At 49.4% G+C, this 20,660-nt stretch overlaps 1 protein-coding gene and 1 long non-coding RNA gene across 6 annotated transcripts in view; one reads left to right on the forward strand and one right to left on the reverse strand.

Moving 5' to 3' along the window:
* Positions 1 to 20,660, reverse strand: part of KIAA1671 (KIAA1671 ortholog) — a 179,626-nt gene that overhangs the window by 34,936 nt on the left and 124,030 nt on the right. Inside the window, exon 7 of one of the 5 annotated variants that reach the window (XR_014069076.1) lies at positions 18,257 to 18,341. The exons of the other annotated variants lie outside the window; for them this stretch is intronic. The gene's annotated coding sequence lies outside the window, so the exon portion shown is untranslated. The remainder of the gene's footprint in view (positions 1 to 18,256; positions 18,342 to 20,660) is intronic. 5 annotated transcript variants of the gene reach the window in all.
* LOC145526691 (uncharacterized) lies at positions 415 to 6,656 on the forward strand. The gene is made up of 4 exons (XR_014069080.1): positions 415 to 654; positions 960 to 1,015; positions 3,601 to 3,694; positions 5,033 to 6,656. It is a non-coding gene; the product is annotated as an uncharacterized LOC145526691 (long non-coding RNA).

Raw genomic sequence — 20,660 nt, forward strand, 5'->3', positions numbered from 1 at the left:
GGTTTAAAGGGGGCCTAGATAGACTGAGAGCCACAGACAATATCTGCCTGGCCTCAGCTCCCAGAACCATTGGAAAGCTGGACCCACAGTCCAAGATGGCAGCGGTGTGGGTTCAGGGGGATGGAGCTGTAAACCCACTGGGCTCACACGCTCCTTGAGGGGAAAGGATCAGTTTGTGACTCCAAGTCCTGCTTTGGGCTTGAGAAGTCCCCGGGAAGGGGCTGGATTCTACAGCTTGTGGACAGGCTTGTGCACAGTGCTGATTTTTCTCCTTCTCATGTAACTGGATATAGGTTCCATTGTAGAGGCAAAAAAAAAAAAAAAACGTTCTGACAAATTAGAATATCGACTGGGATGGGTTTCCTGTTGCTAGGCAACCAGAGGCCGTTGCTACGGTACACATCCAGTCCCCTAGTCCTCCCCCAGGACTTGAGGGTGGAATAACGGGGTACTACAAGATGTTAAAGGTCTGGCCGCAGCAATACTTGATGGAGGAATTTGCAGCTTATTAATTATTAATCTTGAACAAATACCCACCATGTTTGTGGTGTTTCCTGACTTAGGGAGTGTTACCACGTGACCCACCTCCATTGCATTTTCCCCTTCTTCAGCCCCTAAGGGGCAAGGACTATCCACAGCCCCATTTAAAGCTGGGTATGTGTGTGTGGGTGTGTCGGGGGGGCAGGCGGCCGAGGCTTGGTGAGAGAAAGGGGCTTGCTCCAGGTCACAGAGTTAGGACACAGTGGAGCCAGGGTTTAAATTTATGTCTACTGACCTCCAGACCTTGGAAGTAGTCAGGCAGACCCATGAACTCAGGGTCTAAATCAGAACCACTGGAACTCAGCTTCGAGAGGCTGGAAAATGGGAATCCACTTCGACGGACCATCTCTTTAAATACAATAATTGTGGGGAGGCGCGCAGCCTCGATCGGCTAATTCTGAACAGGTTCCTCCTAGCAGGAGCAAAGCTGGTGGCTGCAGCCTGCCCAGTTCCCGTCTCCCCGCGGCCCTCCCAGGTAAGCCGCATTACCTCGGCCCCCTGCTTCTTACTAAGTAATCGCCTCTCTGAGCACCACAGGCAACGAGTGTTCCTTTTATAAATATCTTCAAAGCAGCATCCCCAGAATTCCCAACAGAGAAGAGATGAACACAGATGCTCAGGGGACCCCTTAAGACTGCCTAGATCCCATATTAATTCTTCCTCCACTGCTGCTCAGTTGGGAACTTGTTGAGGGGGGGTGTGCAACTGGCTGGGGCTTCTCTCTGCTTAAGTACTGAAGCTGGCACCTCCTTCTTTCAAAGTGAAGAACAGGTAGGGATTGGGATTCCCAAAGCCCCAAGGACAGGCCACCTCCCTGAGCTCCCTGGAAACCTCCTGAAGCAGCTGGTAACCACAGACCACTCCAACACAGGCATACAAGCATCTGGCACGTTATAAATGATGCCCACGTAGGGTAATCCAGGCCTTAAGGTCTGCTTGGCAATACTTCCATGGGTTGCAGAGACACAGTCCTATATTTCTTTAAAGAACTCTAAATTCCCATGAAAGATTATTTGAAGCTTTTTTTTTTCCATCACTGCAAGCTAGCAGTCCACCTCTAGGATGAAACAACAAATGAAAAAATACATGGAAGTGCCAGAATCAGGAATGGTGCTGTACTGGACAATGGGGGTATGTTCAGCTTGGGGCTTCTTAATGAATCCAAGAAACCAGGATGGAGTTAATTCAAAAGGGTGGCTCATGCTATAGGGAAGGAAAAAACGAGCCTGTGCAAACTCATTTCTACAAATGAAACCACAGAGATCATGCAGAGACTGGGGCAGGCAGACTGTATTACGAGAGGCATACATATTTACTGCTTCTCCCTATAGGAAAATTATACTCCCTTCTTGAGCACAGGTGTGGTCATGTGGTTTAGCCCTAGCCAATGACGTGCAAGCAGAAGTGATGTCATCTATTTCCAGGCAGAACCTTTAAGAGCCAGTAATGGATGCCACATTCTCTTTCCCTCAGGCCTGTGGTTGGTCATGTCCCTGGCAAGCTGCTCCACTAACCAGAGCCTCAGAGTGACAAAGATATGAAACATAAACACAGCCAATGTCAGTGGACCTGTGGAACACTCAGGGAAGAAAGCTGTTTTTCTGTTTAAAGCCACTGAAGTTTTGGGGGCTGTTTGTTACTGCAGCATAACCTAACCCATCCTGACAGATACAGAGGCAAACAATTTTTGAGACAAGGACAAGAAAAATGAACCACTATGTACTGAATAATGACTGCAGGACAGCCAGTCACTTGACGTATTTATGAGCAGGAGCCTTTGAGGCACGCTGGCCTGGCTCTGCTGCTTTTGCCTGTGTGACCTTAAGCATGAGCGGGTTAACCTCCCTGGGTCTCTGTCCCCCACCATAAATTGTTTACTTGCTGGAAACTTTCCCAAATACACGCGGGTCCTGGCAGGAGGACAAACTCTCTCAGGGAGGGATGAGCAATTTTTGCTTTGAAAGGAAATCACTTGATTAGGACATAATGGCTAATAACAGTAATTGAGCAGAAAGGGAAGAAGACGTACAGGAAAAGAGGCTGTGCCCGTTCTGATCCCCCAGCACAAGTCCAACCCACTGATCACTCAGAAATGAGCTCTGAAAATGAGGTAGCTATACAGCGGTGCCCTCCCAAGAAACAGAAGACATTAATCTCAAGTGTTCTTGTCTGTTATCTTGTTTGTTAACCTCAGTTACTGGCTATTGCCAAGTTCCCCCAGTCTGAAGGAAAACAAGGTAAAGAGTGACCATTCCACGAGTCTATGACACTTTCCTAAAGCCTTTGACTTTTATACTCAGACCCCATGGGCCTAAAGAGACAACTCTGGGTGTGAGAGTGGATGGCTGCTGACAAACCTGTCCTGTGCCCAGATTTTCAAAAATAAAGTAACAATTTTGTGCTGTAAACGGAAAGCGTTACCCTTTAAAATAAGAGGAAAATGAGGGCTTCCCTGGTGGCTCAGTGGTAAAGAATCCGCCTGCCAATGCAGGGGACACGGGTTCCCTCCCTGGGTCGGGAAGATCCCCAGAACCGCGGGGCAACCAAGCCCGTTTACCACAAACGCTGAGCCCACGGGCCACAGCTGCTGAGCCTGCGCCCTAGAGCCTGTGCTCCACAACAAGACAAGCCGCTGCAGTGAGCAGCCCGCGCGACGCAACTATTAACAGAGAGAGCAGCCCCCGCTCGATGCCACTAGAGTAAAGCCCTCGCAGCAACAAAGAACCAGTGCAGCCAAAAATAAATAAATAATTTTTTTAAAAAGAGAGAGAGCGAAAATGAGGTGGTCCAGTGGCTAAAACTCTGCGCTCCCAATACAGGGGGCCTGGGTTCCATCCCAGGTCAGGGAACCAGAGCTGCCTTATGCAACTAGGAGTCCACATGCCGAAACTAGGAGTTCTCATGCCACAGCTAAAGATCCCGTATGAAACCACAAGGATTAAAGGTCCCACGTGCCGCAACTAAGACCCAGCACAGCCAAATAAATAAATATTTTAAAAGAGGGGAAAAAAAAAAAGAAGATGAGAAAATCAGTGACACTCTCTTGCTTTCCCGTGGCAGACATCAATAATCATTATAGAACGGAGCCATGACGAGCCCGGAGAACCCCCAACACAGCACCCCAGGCAGCCACTGCATTGTTCAGAGTTAGCAGGTGGGTGGAGACCTATTTGGTACCCTGCTCTAGGTTACCTGTTATCAGAGTCATGGGATTACAGAGCTGAAGGGTACTGGGGAAGTCATCCTAGCTTTTACCCTACGGGAGGAGATATATACATACATAAAATGAAACAGGAGATGTATGTACAGGACTCAAACCATAAGCACATAAAGTCCAGAGTAGCTGCATAAGGAACATCAGTTCCCTCCCCTCATCCTCGTCCAAACAGGACCAGGGCAGTTTCCAACTCAGAGCTCAGGTTAACTGCAGAGTTTACATTCTGGGGTAGCGTCACGGAGATGCTTGTGGGCTTGAGTCCAAAGGCTGCTGCTCAGTGCCGAGTCTGTGTCCTCCCAGCTGTGTGAACCTGTACAGGTCATTTCATCTCCCTGAACCTCAGTTCCCCAAACTGTACGGTGGGATGACACCACCTGCCTCATGGGATGTCTGGGAGGATCAGAAGCATCAAAGCACATGTAGCCATTGGGAGGGTGCCTGCACGGGGCACTCAGGGAATGCCCAGGGTTTTCTGTAGCTCTCCCAGCAGCTGGGAGAGGCCAGGCCCAGGGGAGATGGCCCAGAGGAAAAGGCTCTCTCCATCCATTTCCGGAGCCACCACCTATGAGGGGGGCAGTAGCAGCACCTTGTCTCGTGGCTGCCATTGTAATGGCATCTAAAAGGTCCTATTTCCCCATTAGGAGGTGTTAATTAGTCACACATCTGGCTCTGATGCTCTAGACTTTGAGAGCCGGAAGGGAATTTCCAGGGTGTGAAGGCAGAGGAGAAAGTGGGAGGCTACTGCTGTGAGGAGCGGCACTCAGGGTCCAGGTGACATAGGACCTACGACAGGGTGGCCGAGTGTCCAGAGGCCCTCAGACCTTTGTGGCGGGGCCTGTCACAGACACAAGTCGCACAGAGATGTGAGGCCAACCCTTTGGCAAGTCGATGGATCGCTCCAGGACGCGGCTGTCACACCTCCAAAATGGAATGTATATGATGATGGCTACAATAACTGCTAACATTTATAGTGTTTGCTAAGAGACACTGTGCTAAGTGCTCCGTCTGCATTAGCTCATTTCATCTTTTTTTTTTTTTAATTTTCACTTTATTTTACTTTATTTTTTGGCCACTCCTCGCGACATGTAGGGTCTTAGTTCTCCGACCAGGAGTGGAACCCGAGCCCCCTTGTAGGGAAAGGGCAGAGTCTTAACCACTGGACAGCCAAGGAAGTCCTAGATCATTTTACTCTTTTTCTCTTTCATTCTTTTTAAGTCTTTATTGAATTTGTTACAATATTGCTTCTGTTGTTTATGTTTCTTTTTTTCTTTTTAGCCTAGAGGCTTGTGGGATCCTAGCTCCTCCACCAGGGATTGAACCCACACTTCCTGCATTGGAAAGTGAAGTTTTAACCATTGGACCACCAGGAAGTCCCAGCTCATTCAATCTTTACATTAAATCTGCATAGGTGTGTGTGTGTGTGTGTGTGTGTGTGTGTGTGTGTGTGTGTGTGTGTGTGTGTGTGTGTGTGTGTGTGTGTGTGTGTGTGTGTGTGTGTGTGTGTGTGTGTGTGTGTGTGTGTGTGTGTGTGTGTGTGTGTGTTTATATACACAAAATAATAATTAACGTTATCCCCATCTTACTTAAGAAGACACTGAGGTTCAGTGACATTAAGGAGTTGGCCCCAGGCTGCAGAGCTGACAAGGGGCAGACATGGGGTCTAGAGTCAGGGCTGTGGGACCCCCAGTCCCGTGAGCACTGCGGGCCCGCCGGGCTCCCCTCCAAGCTCAGGACGCAGAGGTCATCTTGGCGTGACTGGTCAGCGCAGGACCCGGGTCAGGTTTAAGGTGCTGGTTGGCAGAACGAACAGCACAACCTGTGCTGAGGGCCACCGGCGTCAGAGACACTACGTTCTATTTCCAGGGTCTCTGAGGGACGATTTTGTTTCGGCAAACCGATCGAGAACGGCTAAAAACAAAATGCCAGAGCTTCTGAAAACAAGACAGAAGAGCTTCTGCAGAACCAGGGCTGGGAAGGGGGTGGGGGAATCAGATTTCAGCTTCTCTCCCTCCCTCCCTCCCTCTCTGTCGGGCTCCATCAGGAGGGCAGGGGTGGGTAGGGAACTGCGCCCCACCCTCCCCACAGCAGGAATTGCATGCCAGCCAAGCCTGCGGTAAACACAGGAATCCAGCCGCCAAGCCCTCCAGCACATTCATTAATTAAACTCTACGGATTTGCTCTGTTCCCGGAAACCTCCACTCCTGTCAGTAATAATTGGAGGCCGACCAGACTCAGGCTATAAGAACAGGGTGCAAGGCACTCAGCCACCACGGTGCACAATAAGAAACTGGGGGGCCTCGGGTGTGGTCCTGGACTGGCCACGTTGTTTCCACCTCCGGGCCTCAGCCCACTTTTCAGAACAAAGAGCCCTGAGTGGACGGAGCTCCTCTTCTGGCCTCTCGGGGCTGCTCAGCCCTGTCCCATCAATGCCCGGACAGCAGTGATGGACACTTCCATGCATGGACCTTCCTCTCTGCCCAATACAAATAGAGGAGGGAATGAATTCGTGTTGACTCTATAAAGGCAGTCTTTTAATGGAAGCTAACGTATGCAGTTACAGAGGGGGCGGGGGGAAGGGTACGTTTCTCAGAGTGTGTTATGTAAGACACCAACCCAGCAAAACCCTTTGTGAACTCCATACTCAACACACGCCATCCAATTTGAAAGGACGCCTCTCATTTGAAGGGATGCTTCCCCAATTCCAGATTTAGCAATTTTGAAAGCGGACGTCTGACCATCAGGGTGTCCATTCCCTGCTGTGACCTTCTCCACCTCGAGTCAAAGAATGGATCTACAGCTCTCCTCTCAACGGAGAGAGCTCAGACAGACAGGATGCCAACGACCATCTCTGGAGGTTCCTAATGTATATTTGCATAATTAAAGGCTCCGAAAAGTCCTGCATTAGGAGCATTATTTAAACAAGCAATTCTTAAATGAATTTTCTCTGGTAATCTCTACGTGTGGAACAGGGATCAACAAGTCAAGTGTGGCAAAAAGGAATTCTGGGAAACTCCCAGACCGGAAAAGTAAAGGCCAGAAGCCAGTTACGGGGGTCCCCAGTGTTGGCAAGGTGGGGATGGTCAACTGGACAAGCTAGGATCTAGGATCTAGGATCATCTAGGATCCCTTCCCTGGTCTGATTTCCGCGGAACACATCTATGTAATATCCATCCTTTGACTCATCTGTTTCATAAGAGGTACCATTCACATTCATCTCAAGCCCTCCCAGCAGCCTCTAGAAACATCCTGCTGTTGTTCAGTCACTAAGTTGCGTCTGACTCTTTGTGACCCCGCGGACTGCAGCACACCAGGCTCCTCTGTCTTCCACTATCTTCCGGAGTTTGCTCAAACTCATGTCCATTCAGTTGATGATGCTATCTAACCATCTCACCATCTCATCCTCTGCTGCCGCCTTCTCCTTTTGCCTTCAATCTTTCCCAGCATCAGGGTCTTTTCCAATGAGTCAGGTCTTTGCATCAGGTGGCCAGAGTATAAATGGCAACCCACTCCAGTATTCTTGCCTGGGAGATCCCAAGGACAGAGGAGCTTGGTGGGCTACAGTCCATGGGGTTGGAAAGAGTCAGACTCGACTGAATCCATGCACAGGCAGATACATCTTACAAACAAGGAAGCCAAGGCTCCACGAGGTGTAGGCAGTTGCCCACAATTGCCCAGAAGCTAAATGGCTGGTCTCCGCTTTGATCCTCTGCAGCTGGCCTTCTTTCTTATGCTCCTGACCTTGTGGTTCCTGGCCCTGGTGGCACCTTGGGATCACCTGGGGAGCTATGAAAGCTCCAGCTTCTGGGACAGCATCCCAGACCGACTGTGTCAAACTCTGAGAGGTGAGGGCCTGGAGAAGCTGCATTTTCTGAGAACCTGGGTTCTCTAACAATGGTTTGCAAATTAGGAGGCTGAGAGCTTTTTGCCGAGGGAAAGGAAGGTTTTTGGAAACGACCCAACTCCTGCTTGCAGGTGATTTGTATCTTGTTAAGCTGCACTGATTTAGAACAAGTAGGGCTGTCTGAGAGGGAGCAAGTGTGTTCGGTGTTTTGTTTTTTAAAGCCTGACTTAAATCAGTTCTGGGAATCATGCAAACAGCGTTTGTAACCATGTCCCACACGATAGGAACAGCACCCTTCAGCAGCCCCGTCACTGGAACAGGGGCTCACAGGCGTTCCCAGACGGCAGGCGCTGCGTGGAGCAGGTTCACACACATCCTCGGTCATCCTCCAATCAACCCTGTGAGGTGATGCCCTGTCACCCCCTTTTGGAGAGGAACACTCAGAGGACACAAGGTGCAAACAACCTGCCCACCCGGCCTGGAGGTGGCAGAGTCGGGATTTGAACCTGAAACCAGTCTGCCCCATACCTGGGGCACCTCTGAAAGAAAAAGGGTGGCTCCACCCTGGCCTCAGAGGGCAGGGAGGAGAATGCATCTCCCTGAACCCTGGGACCTCCCAGAGCCTGCCCCACAGAACAGACAAAACAGGACACAGGGGACACCGGGCAGGCGGCCAGGGCTGGAGGCGGCACCCGGCGCTGAATGACTTCCCAGGGTGACATCAGCCTTAGCAGATGCGAACGGCTCCTTCACCTGACCTGCCACGCAGCTCAGGGGCCTGGAGGTGACTTCACCCACCCACCCCCATCCCGGAGCAGACCCTGCAAGGCCCTGGAGGGAGAAAGCTGAACCAAAGACCCAGACGACAGCAGCTTGCCTTAGAAGCAGGCCTGGGGACCAGGCACCCGCTGCGTGTGAACTGACAAGGTCCCAGGTACCCTCACATGCTGAGCACCTGTGTACCTAAGACCCCTATAATGGCATCATGTGGGCTGTAGCAGGCCCCTTGGACTTAGCTTTCTCGGGCTGGATGATATCCGGCTGGGACCACAGAAGCCAGACCCAGGGCAGCCCCTGCCACCAGGCTGCTATGTGTCACCAGCAAAGCACTAGGCCTGTTCGAATGTCCCCTCGCCTCTGATCGAGGGCAGTGGCTGGCACTACAGCACCCGTTTTCCTCTTTCTTTTATTAGCTTTACAGAAATCTCTTTAAGCAAAATCACAGACGCCCAGTACATTACAAAGATCGAGGAGCAACCAGTCTGGGCTGCGGTGGGTAAGGTACAGGGAAGGGGCTGGAGCCCTGGAAGACATCTCTCTCCTGCTGGTCCCTTCACCCCCATAAAGATCTAGCAGAATCCTCTGCCTCCCATATTCGCAGGTCTGGGAAGCTAAGCGTCTCGGTTTCCCCAGGAGGGGCGGGTTTGGGGGGCAGCGGGGAGAGGGGTTTTCAGCCCAGGGGGTGGGTCTCTGGTGCCACAGGGCCAGGGAGGTGCCTGGGCTCTGAGTGCAGGCCCAGGCGCTGGGGCAACCTATGACCTCACCTGGACACCTGGATTTCTCACCCCGACCTTTCATAGTCTCCTCCACCCCCAAGGGGTGCCTTTATGGACTCTTTTCAATATAAGTTTTCATAGTATGAGGACAACTCTCTTTTTGCGCTTCTATTTCTACATTTACCTAACAGCTAAACAGGTTATGCAGCTAAGGTTACAAGCGAAACTGGCATAAGAGATGTGGGACCAAACCCAAGGGATCTCCATTCATTCATTCATTCCTTCATTCAAGAAGCATGATTAAAGTGCCAGGTAAGGAGGATCGATTGGAAGGGGCATGAAGGAATTTCTGAGGGGGAGTGAGAATGTTCTAGAACTTGACAGAGTTGTGGGTTACATGGGTGTGTGCATTTGTCAAAACTCATCAAGAGGTATGTTTACGATATGTGCATTCTGCTGTATGGAAATCATCCCTCAAAATATTTATGATATTTTATACATTTTTTATAATACGTTGTTGTTCGGTTGCTACGTTGTGTCCCCATGGACCACTCCCCTGTCCTGCACTGTCTCCCAGAGTTTGCTCAGATTCACATCCATTGAGTTGGTGATGCGATCTAACCATCTCACCCTCTGCATTTTATAATATAGAAATGAATATAATAATGTTAATATCTGTACTAAGAACTTTTTAGAGCCAACTACATACCAGCTAGTGTCCGAGGTGCTTTACATGTGTCAACAGATGGATTCTTCACAACAACGCTAGGAAGTGCTATTATTATCCCCATTTTAGAGACAAGGAAACCGAGGCACAGAGTAACTTGCCTGCACACCGCTAGTGGATTCCCAAGCTGGGGTTCCAACAGACCAGTTTGGCTGAGAGTCTGCCTTTTGTCACTAACTAGCTCTTTCTGACTCTCAGCAAAACTGAGCAAGGCCCCTGTCCTCACGGCACTTCAGTTCTTGGGGGAGAGACTAAATAAAACACCTCGGTGGCGCAGCTCACAGGACAAAAAGTGAACAGAAGTAGCAGGGAGAAGCCCCTGCCTCGGCGTGCAAGGGCCTGAGCCTCTATGAGTGCGCCTCCCTTCTTGCTTAAACCTTTGAGCGATCCTGAAGGTGAAGTCAAGTCAGGTCTGTGAATGCACCTGGCCCACAGCTGGTCCTTAATACAGGTTGGCTGAATCAGTGAGCGGAAGATGGAGTCCCAGCTAGCTGCTGAGGAGGCTTCGGGAACCTCCCTCTGGCAACACATCCTGTTGGTTCACAAAGGGCTCGGGATTCACTCTCCAGAAAGCTGCCTGACCCCAGCCCCGCTCCATCGTGTAAACAAAGATCTGTGAGCGCGGTGTGGTGCTGAGAACCTTGGGGTCCAGAGAGACGTCTGATGGGGGTGGGCGTAGTGATGCAGGGCACCAATTAACGGACTGAGACTAGAGCTGGACTTTTCTTCGGCTGGCCAAGACAAGGACTGACCTCAAGTTCTTACAGACATGACTGCAACAGGCCCCGGGCCTTCTGCGGTCCCCAGGGTGAAAGGCCATGACCCCAAGCGGACACTGTGAATGTGGAACTCCCATTTACAACCTGGAAACTCTCCAGACCACTTTCCTAGCAAGTAAGCACAGCTCCCCTGAGCCCAAGTCATCCACCCGACTGATCAGCTGGTGGGCAGCAAGGAGCTTCGAGTCCACTTGTGCATGTGTCCATTTGTTCATTCATCCCTCCATCAGACATTCACTGAGTGTCACGGATGTGCCAGGCGTTCTGCTGGGCTCTGAGCATGTGAAAGGGCAAATACACTCCAGTATGGCTTTGCCAACAAAGGTCTGTCTAGTCAAAGCTATGGTTTTTCCAGTGGTCGTGGATGGATGTGAGAGTTGGACTATAAAGAAAGCTGAGTGCCCAAGAATTGATGCTTTTGAACTGTGGTGTTGGGGAAGACTCTTGAGGGTCCCTTGGACAGCGAGGAGATCCAACCAGTCCATCCTAAAGGAAATCAGTCATGAATATTCATTGGAAGGACTGATGCTGGAGCTGAAACTCCAAAACTTTGGCCACCTGATGCGAAGAACTGGCTCATTAGAAAAGACCGTGACGCTGGGAAAGATTGAAGGTGGGAGGAGAAGGGGACGACAGAGGATGAGATGGTTGGTTGGTATCACGGACTCCATGGACATGAGTTGAGTAGGCTCCGGGAGTTGGTGATGGACAGGGAAGCCTGGTGTGCTGCAGTCCATGGGGTCGCAAAGAGTCAGACACGACTGAGCGACTGAACTCAACTGATGGCTTTGTGGTCTAGCAAGGATGGCTAGAAAGAATTTGGAAGAAGCCGCAAAGGCACATCTATGATCAGAGCAATATTAACAGTTCATGCAGCCACTCATACGTTCCTCCAACCACAAGATGTTCGCCAGAGCAAATACACAGCACACGTTCAGTGTATGACATACTTCTGTGCACTTCTCGTCCTGTGAACTGAGCTGCCAAGATGCTTTGTTAAGTCTCTCCCCTCAGAACATAAGTGCTGTGAAGACAGGGTTCTCTTTGAGGGCTAGGACCAGCTCTGTCTTGCTCTCTGATGGATCTCCAGGGCCTCTGACTGTGCTTGGCACGCAGTAGTACTCAATACACATCTGCAGACTGAGCAAATCACTTTGAGAAACTCTTTGTCCAGAGATGGTGCTTACGTGACTATCTCCACCCAGGGCTCTTGAAACACAGACAGATTCTGGGGCTCACCTGAGACCCAGAAGACCTCCACCTGGGACTCTGCTTACTAAACCAGTATCTAAGGTGCCCACCAAAGTTTGAGTGCTGTCCTCACAGCATTAGCCCCCTTTTGCACTCGAGGACTTTGTGTGTGCTCAGTCGCTCAGTTGTGTCTGACTCTTTGCAACCCCACGGACTACAGCCCGCCAGGCTTCTCTGTCCATGGGGATTCTTGAGGCAAGAATACTGGAGTGGGTTGCCATGCCCTCCTCTAGGGGATCTTCCCAACCCAGGGATCAAACCCAGGTCTCCTGCATTGCAGGCAGGTTCTTTACCGCCTGAGTCACCACTGCTCTGAGAGGTCAAGGCCCTTGGCCAAGGTCCCACCTAGAGGAAGTGGCAGCACTAGGATTCGAACCCAGACCTGCCTGATGTTACCACCCTGTGCTGCTTCCACTACTCCTGTGCTTTGGAGGCCAGACGTCACTGAAGCTGCACAGTTCAGCTCAGGAACCTGGAAGGATTACGCTTCCACCGGCAGCACTGAGCTGTTGAAAATCCACGGGGCTCCACATTATATGAGAAGATTAGGAAACTCATTAAGCAAAGCTCTAACAGCCTCTGTTTTTTTCTTTGTTTTTTTCCTAGTCCCTCCCCCAAAAGGGCTTGTATTTATGCATGAGAAAAGGAAAAATGTACCCAACATGGGATATGAAGAATCTCTGACTGTTCTGCCCTCAGCCACATTTCAGAATGCCCCTTCTTTACCTCGGAGCTGATAATGCCCCTTCTTTACCTCGGAGCTGTCGCTTCCTTCCTAATGAGCTGTGGTTGTGAGTGACCCCAGTATGCTTTCATCACCAGGAAGCACCTTGGTGGTGGAGGCAGGGAGGGCTCGGGGTGGGGGGGTGTCCCTTGAGGAGGGTGCACAGGCCAAGTAGACGAGAAGGAGAATGGGAACCGCCGGCTTTGTCTCCCCAGGCCAGGCCCACCTGCTGGGCTCCATCCTTCTCCTGACCCCCAGAACACCTGCAGGGGGAGGACCTTTCTGAAAACAGCATTTTAAGGACAGGCTTAACTTTTTCAAACCCCCAACAGAGAAGGGAGCCAGTGCCCCTGCTCCGTCCTCGCCGGAAGAGGGAAAGGCTGGTGCACAGATGGGGAGGAGGGAAGGTTCTCGCAGAACCCGGAGCAGCCCCGTGTGGTTGGAGAGGAAGGCCAGGTAGAGTGAAGCCACTGCAAGGCCCCTCTCTGGACCTTGGACCGCTGGCGACCAAGGGTTCACTGCGGGCCAGGCTCTCTGCTGAGCGTTTTACACTCATCACGGCAAGGAATTCCCACCTGGAAGGAAGGGGTTATGAACTCCCTTCTAGCAGATGAGGAAACCGAGGCCTTCTCAAAGTCTCGCTGAAAGTCTCACACCAGCAGACAGAGGAGCTGGGATTTGAATCCGGCTGACTCCATGGGCAAGGCCCAAGAAGGTCAAGCCAGAGCCTCCGTGGACAGAGAGGGAAACGGAGGCCTGCCACCAGGCTGCAGAGAGGTGGCTGGTTCAAGGCTGTATAGCTGGGATATAGGTACCTTGGTCACTTCTCCGAAAACGTCCCCGAGGTACGAACAGCATCTCATTACCTTTGGAGCCTCACACAGCTGACTGAGGAGTTTTGCAAAGAGTAGGAGCTCAATAAATGCCTGCTGCTCTACTCTGAAGGATACCAGGGACTTGAGGACTGTATCATATCCTTAACTGCCCCAACTCTGGATTTAGAAACCCCAAGGTCCGGTCCTGGGTCTGTCACCAGCCTGCTGTGTGACTTTGCGAAGGTTTCTTTCCCTCTCTGGGCCTTGGCTTCCCCCACTGTAACATGAAAGGAGTGGACTGGAACAATCTAGACATTCTGGCAATTGAGGCTCGGGAGGTCCTCCGGGAAGAGAAACTCCACATCAGCAACCCTGACCCTTTTGCTCCCAAAGCGCACATAAAAATTTTTACGGATAACAAAACTTGGTTTTCTGTCATCCACCAAGGTGGCTACCTTGGTGCAATCTTCAAACCCAGAACCATGGGTTCCAGAACCTTCCAGGCACTTCCTGCCAAGATGTCTGTAGGTGAGGGGGGGCGGGGAAAGGAGGTAGCAACCGCCTCTGCACGGCCCTCACATCCCCCCTTCACCCTCCCCAGAGCAGAGGGCAATTACTGAGAAGAACAGAATGGACTGCTAACTACTAATTGAGGAATTACAGATGTTAAATTATAGGTGTGCCCAGGGAAGGGCCGTTTCTAGAAATCAGGCTGGTGAGTGACAGGAGCGTGGGCTGCTGGATAATTTCTGGCTTTGGCAGGAAGCAAATACTTGGATGTAGAGCCTGAAGACAGAGGATTCGAAATTCAACAGGCCGTGAACGGTATCTTCGATTGCTAGGAAATGTGCATCCCCCGCCCCCCAACACACCAAGTGACAGGTCATAACTGGAAGGTCAATAAAGCGCTGACTATGTGCTAAGCCAGGGCTCCTGACAAGCACTTCGTGTCATCCTAGCAATTCCACAGCAGACATTGTCCGCTCCATTTTGTAGCTGAAGGAAAATGCTGTATCGGTGTGGAAAGACTTGCCCAAAATGACACCAGGCATCAAAGGTTACTTTACCTAAAAGTCGGTAAATTCCAAAGTCCTGCTACTGAGGTCCTGGCTTCACTCGGAGTCTGCTGGTTAAGGCCGTGTGGTTACCCAGGGCCTGGCAGGGACCCCAGCTCACAGCTCGTGATGCTTACCATCCACATCAGCGGTTCTCAACCGTGGGCGATTCTGCCTCCAAGGGACCCTTGGCAAAGTCTAGAAGGGCTAGTTCAAGACCACAGATGCTGCTCAACATCCCACAAAGCACAGGACAGCTCCCCTGAGCCGCCAAAGCAGGACCCGGCCCTGAGTGTCAGTGTCGCTGTGGTGGGACACCCAGGTCAGCACCGGGGTGTCTCCTAAAAGAGGCACTCGGGTCCCGCCGTCCACTGAGGGATGAGAAAAGAGGCTTTGGCCATCCAGGCTGTGAGCGAGGTCAGGTCCTCCCCCCGGGTCTTGGTTTTATCCTTTGTGAATCGAGGGTATCAAAAATCACACGATTCTGCCAGGCTGTGACAAGGCATTTGCTTTGCTCAGTGTCTGGCACAGGCTAAGTGCCCAAGATGTGTCCCTCCTATGCCTTCATAGCCCCACCTGGGAAATGGGAGGGTACAGCCCCTGCCTTGGTGTGACCCAAAGCTTCTTCCCCCTGATGCCACTACACAGAAGTCCCGTTTTCCCAGATGGACTCGATACAAGATTCACACACAGCCTGGAGAGACAGCGGCTGCAGACGGAACCAGGAGTGGACTTTGTGTGAGCAAGAAATAAACACTTCAGAGGGGTGGAAGGTGGGGGGATGAATAAAGGGGTTGAAAAGGTACAACCTTCCCGTTATGAGATGAATAAACCCTGGGGACATAACGTACAGCATGGTGATGATATTAAACAATACTGGGCTGTGTATATGAAAGTCGCTGAGACAGCAGATCTTAGAAGCCCTCATCACAAGGGAAAACACCGTGTTAACTATGTGAGGTTTGTTGTTCAGTCACCAAGTTGTGTTTGACTCTTTTGAGACCCCATGGGCTATGGCTCGCCAGGCTCCTCTGTCCACGGGATTTCCCAGGCAAGAATATTGGAGTGGCTTGCCAATTCCTTCTCCAGGGGATTTCTCGACTCAGGGATCAAACCTGCATCTCCTGAATTGGTAGGCGGATTCTTTATAATCTGAGCCACCAGGGAAGGGTGTTAACTAAACTCATTGTGGTGATCAATTCACAGTTTATACACATGCAAATCATCATGTTAGACTCTAATACAGCTATGTATTCTATGTCAATTACATCTCGGTAAAACTGGGGAAAAAAAACAATACTTCAAAAAAATTCAGATTGAAAAAAAAGAAAAGAAAAATTTTGTGTTGAGAGTTGAGGAACTTCCCTGGTGATACAACAGTTAAGATGCCACACTTCCGATACAGGGTTTGCGGGCTCAAACCCTGGTCAGATAATTAAGATCGATCCCACACGCTCCATGACCAAAACAAAAAAAAAAGAGTTGGGAACTACTGCATAGCACAGAGAACTATATTCAACATCTTGCAATAACCTGTATGGAAAAGAATCTTAAAAAGAATATACATACATACATATATATATACATATATATGTATATATGTATATATATAAAACTGAGTCACTTTGTTGTACACCAGAAACTAGCACAATATTGTAAATCAACTATACTTCAATAAAAATTAATTTTTCAAATGAGTCGAGAGTTGTCAGTCTGTTACTGCAACATAGCATACCCTAATCTGACTATCATATCAAGGTTGTAAGGAGAATAACAGCAGCTAAGATTTATTATGCACATTTTAGGTTTCAAGCGCTGTGCTAAGAACTTCACAGGGAAACTGAGTATCATAAAAGGAAAGTCTCCTGTCCAAGGCCCCACGGCTAATTAGCGGCGAGGCTGGGATTCAAACTAAAATTTATCCAAAGGAGCCAACGTTTTTTTTTTTTTTTGATGTGGACAATTTCTAAAGTCTTTATTGAATTTGTTACCATATTGCTTCTGTTTTGCATCTTGGTTTTTTGGCCCCAAGGGTGTGGGATCTTAGCCCCTAGAGCAGGAATCAAACCCTCACCTCCTGTGTTGTAAAGTGAATTCTTAACCACCGGACTGCAGGGGAAGTCTCAGAAGCCAAGCTTTTAACTGGATTGACCTAATTCTACCTGCATCTCTAGACTTTTTTGTCCCTCAATCAAGAAAGGACAGACAAGGATCCCAAATCTATGTTTAAAAAAGCAAAAGTAAAAACCCACACATTTTGCAGTTTTTTGAACTCTTGGTGATAATCTATGTTTTAGGATCTACCTTTCAAGGGAGCAGGACAGTTGACGAGGGCTCACTCCTCTGGCCTAGAAATCAATGAAGGAGGAAAAAACCGCTCTAAGAGTACACCTTGCTCTCAAATCCATGTGGAGGGTTCGTTGCTGTTTATGGTCCAGCCTTTATGATGAAAGTTTGATGAGTTAAACGGAGTGATGAGCACTCAGTATCCAAGAAATCGATTTCCTTCCATGCTAGGGGAATCATGCCAACTCCTCAAAGGATGTGTTGCTCAGAAGCCCCTAGGACCCTGAGACCAGATCGGCGAGCAGCCTCCCTTATATGCAAGAACCCCCAAGACAAGAAAAGTATCTGTTGGGAACTCCAAGGGCTACTGAGTGACAGATCTCGGATGGGCCCCTCGAGTTCTTCCCACCTCAACTTACTCATCTGCGAGATGAGGATTAAGTAATACTCCCTGGCCACCCTTGGACTGTCTGTCGTGGCAGGTATGAATGAGAAGGAGCGTGTATTGGTTATCTGTTGCTGCATGACAAATAGCCCCAAAACTTAGTGGCTGAAACAACTAACAATGCCTCTCCCAGTTTCTGGGAGCCAGGGGTCCAAAGGCACTTGGCCCAGTGGCTCTGGCTCAGCATGCCTCAGGAGGGTGGAGGCAAGCTCCTGGCCAGAGATGTAGTCTCCTCTGCAGGTTGGAGAATACAGAAATATATGTTGTGAATACAGAAAAGCGATAGGGACTTCTTAAAGTGGTCCAGTGGTTAAGAATCCACCTTGCAATGCAGGGGACAAGGGTTTGATACCTGGACAGGAAACTAAGGTAACACATGACAACAAGCAGCTAAGCCCACACATCACAATGAAGACCCAGCGCAGGCAAAAAAAATAATAGTATCACCTTAAAAAAAAAAAAAAATATATATATATATATATACACACCTCACAGACTGTAGCACATGAGGCTCCACTGTCCTCCACTATTTCCCAGAGTTTGTTCAAATTCATGTCCACTGAGTTGGTGATGCTATCTAATCCTCTCACCCTCTGTCACCCCCTTCTCCTTTTGCCATTATCTTTCCCAGCATCAGGGTCTTTAACAATGAGTCTCATCAGGTGGCCAAAGTTTTGAACTTCAGCTTGAGCATCAGTCCTTTCAGTGAATATTCAGGATTAATTTCCTTTAGGATTGACTGGTTTGATCTCCTTGCAGTCCAAAGGACTTCCAAGAGTCTTCTCTAGCACCACAATATGAAATCATCAATTTTTTGGTGCTCAGCATTCTTTATGGTCCAACTCTCACATCCGTACATGACTACTGGAAAAACCATAGCTTTGACTAGACAGAGCTTTGTTGACAAACTGATGTCTCTGCTTTTTAATACACTGTCTAGGTTTGTCATAGCTTTCCTTCCAAGGAGCAAGTGTCTTTTAATTTCATGGCTGCAGTCAACTGAATGTGCTTTGCCAACTATTAAACACTAAACAAATAATGACGATGTTAGGAAATATTAATTGAGACCCTGCCACTTGCCTTGAACTGTGCTTTGTTGCATGTGCCTTATGTCAGGGCAATCTCCAGCATATCTGTGGAGTCAGATGATATCACAGGCCCAGTTCTACAGAAGAGAAAACAGAGGTGGAAAAAGACTAAGTCACCTCCCCAAAGTCCCACAGCAAAGCGAGAGGCAGAATCAGGATTCAAACCCGTAGCTCCAGTAATCCACAGCTCACTGTCTTCACCCACAGTGGTGTGGACACAACTGGGAACTTTTCAGGAGTCAGTTCTGAGTCAGCTGCCAAACACAGTCATTACTAAACATTAATGATATAAACTTATAATTAAATAAATCCTAGTAAAAGCAAAGGTAAGGAGTAGTCAAACCTTAACACTTCCTAATCACTACATTTTACTACGATCTGTGGTCTTGAGATCATTTCTATCCACTGAAATCTGTTTGGTGAACATACTCTACCCTAGGCACCCCTCCATTCTCTGCAGTTTCACTTTCCGTGGTTTCAATTACCCACGGTCCACCTCGGCCCAAAAATATTAAATGGAAAGTTCCAGAAATAAGCAAGTCACAAGTTTTAAATTGTGCGCCTTCCTTAGCAGCGTGATGAAATCTCACACCATCCCTCTTGGATCCCCAACGACTGACATCATTTGCGCCTGACACCCATCCACCACCACCGTCATGGCTCTGTGATCCAGGATCACCCCAAGTGCACGACCCTCCTCCAGACATATCGTCTGTCAGGTCAACAGCAGCCCCACGGTCCGAAGCACTGCCTCCATCATCCTGCTTATTGCATCTCATCACGGAGGCATCTTGTCATCCCACATCGTCACCAGAAGAGGAGAGATGAGTACAGTACAATGAGATGTTTTGAGAGAGAGAGACCACATTCACACAACTGTTATTATACTATGTTGTCATCACTATGTTCTATTTTGTTGTTAGCTATTGTTACTCTCTTACTATGCCTAATTTACACATTAAACTTTAACATAGGTACACATATGCATAGGAAAAGCATAGTATATATTGACTGGATGTATTCATTGAATATACTGGATATATTCTTTGAGTATATCCTGAACATTCACTGGGAGGACTGATGCTGAAGCTGAAGTTCGAAAACTCTGGCTGTGTGATGCAAAGAGCCGGCTCTTGGGAAAAGCCCCTGATGCTGGGAAAGACTGAGGCAGGGAGGAGAAGGGGCCGACAGAGGATGAGATGGCTGGATGGCATCACCGACTCGATGGACATGAGTTTGAGCAAACTATGGGAGATGGTGAAGGACAGGGAAGCCTCGAGTGCTGCAGTCCAGGGGGTCGCAAAGAGTCAGACACGACTGAGCTACTTAACAACAACTATCCATGGTTTCAGGCAGCTACTGGGGATTTGGAACGCAGCCCCCTGGACATACAGAAGACTGCTGTGTATAATGATGATGTACTGCACATCTCTTCCCAGCTCCGTGTACAACGATGGCTACTCGGTACCCTACAGCGGGCCCTGGTGGGAGTATTTATAACACAGGAATAGGCAAATGCTACATACAAATTGGGGCTTTTCCCCTAAAGACCCGGCTAATGTTAAACGTTCACCAGTGGCTCTCTGTAACTGACCCAATACGTCCTTCCTGTTCATCTCAGTGACTCCTTGCCAGAGAACCCATTCTTTCTGAAATCCAAAAATACACCATTCCCTGTGATATGCAGCAATCCAGATTTCCTTCCTGAAATTTCCAACTTCCTGATAAGGAGAGCCAGAGGCACTTTGTCTGAACAAAACATCTGAGATTTGAAAACGCTGAAAGAGGGAAAGTGAGAGTAAGAGAGAGGCCCTCAGGTTGCAGACACCCAAAAGAGGCTTGTTTTAACCTTACCCACCCCTCAGAAATCTGGACAAAGATGCGCCCACCCAAGGCCGCCCTCACAGTGTCCTTCCTGATCGTCCCAAATGGGGAGCGACCGAGGGTCCAGACAGAGAGATGAATACACACAGGAGCCTGTGCACGGCAGAGTGTGACCCAGGCGTTAGCAAAGGTCTCTACTAGAGACATACAAAACCAGCACATTTTTTTTTAAGGACAGAAAGAGACAGAAGGTGGGAGACTTTGCTTGAGAAAGGGAGGAGAGAAGACAGAAAGGAAAGGCACTCCAATGCCAAGAGTGGTTTCCATGGACGTTAAAAATCAAAAGTGGATTTTGTTTTGATTCAGGCTTTCCGTACTTTCCATGGATTGTGAGCGCACCCTACTCTTTTTAGGGGAGAGAGGGGGCGAGGAACTGAATGCAATTTCACACAAGCAGAGCCCTGTGGGGCGGCCATGTCTTGGTCCTGCCCTGCTCTCCAGGTCTCACCCAGAGGCACCGACTTTGGGCCCAGTCTTTGCCCACCACCCCCCGCCTCGACTGGGCCGTGAAG

Source organism: Giraffa tippelskirchi, chromosome 11 (genome assembly GCF_054371585.1).
Source record: "Giraffa tippelskirchi isolate mGirTip1 chromosome 11, T2T-mGirTip1v1.2.pri, whole genome shotgun sequence".
Taxonomy (NCBI): Eukaryota; Metazoa; Chordata; class Mammalia; order Artiodactyla; family Giraffidae; genus Giraffa; species Giraffa tippelskirchi.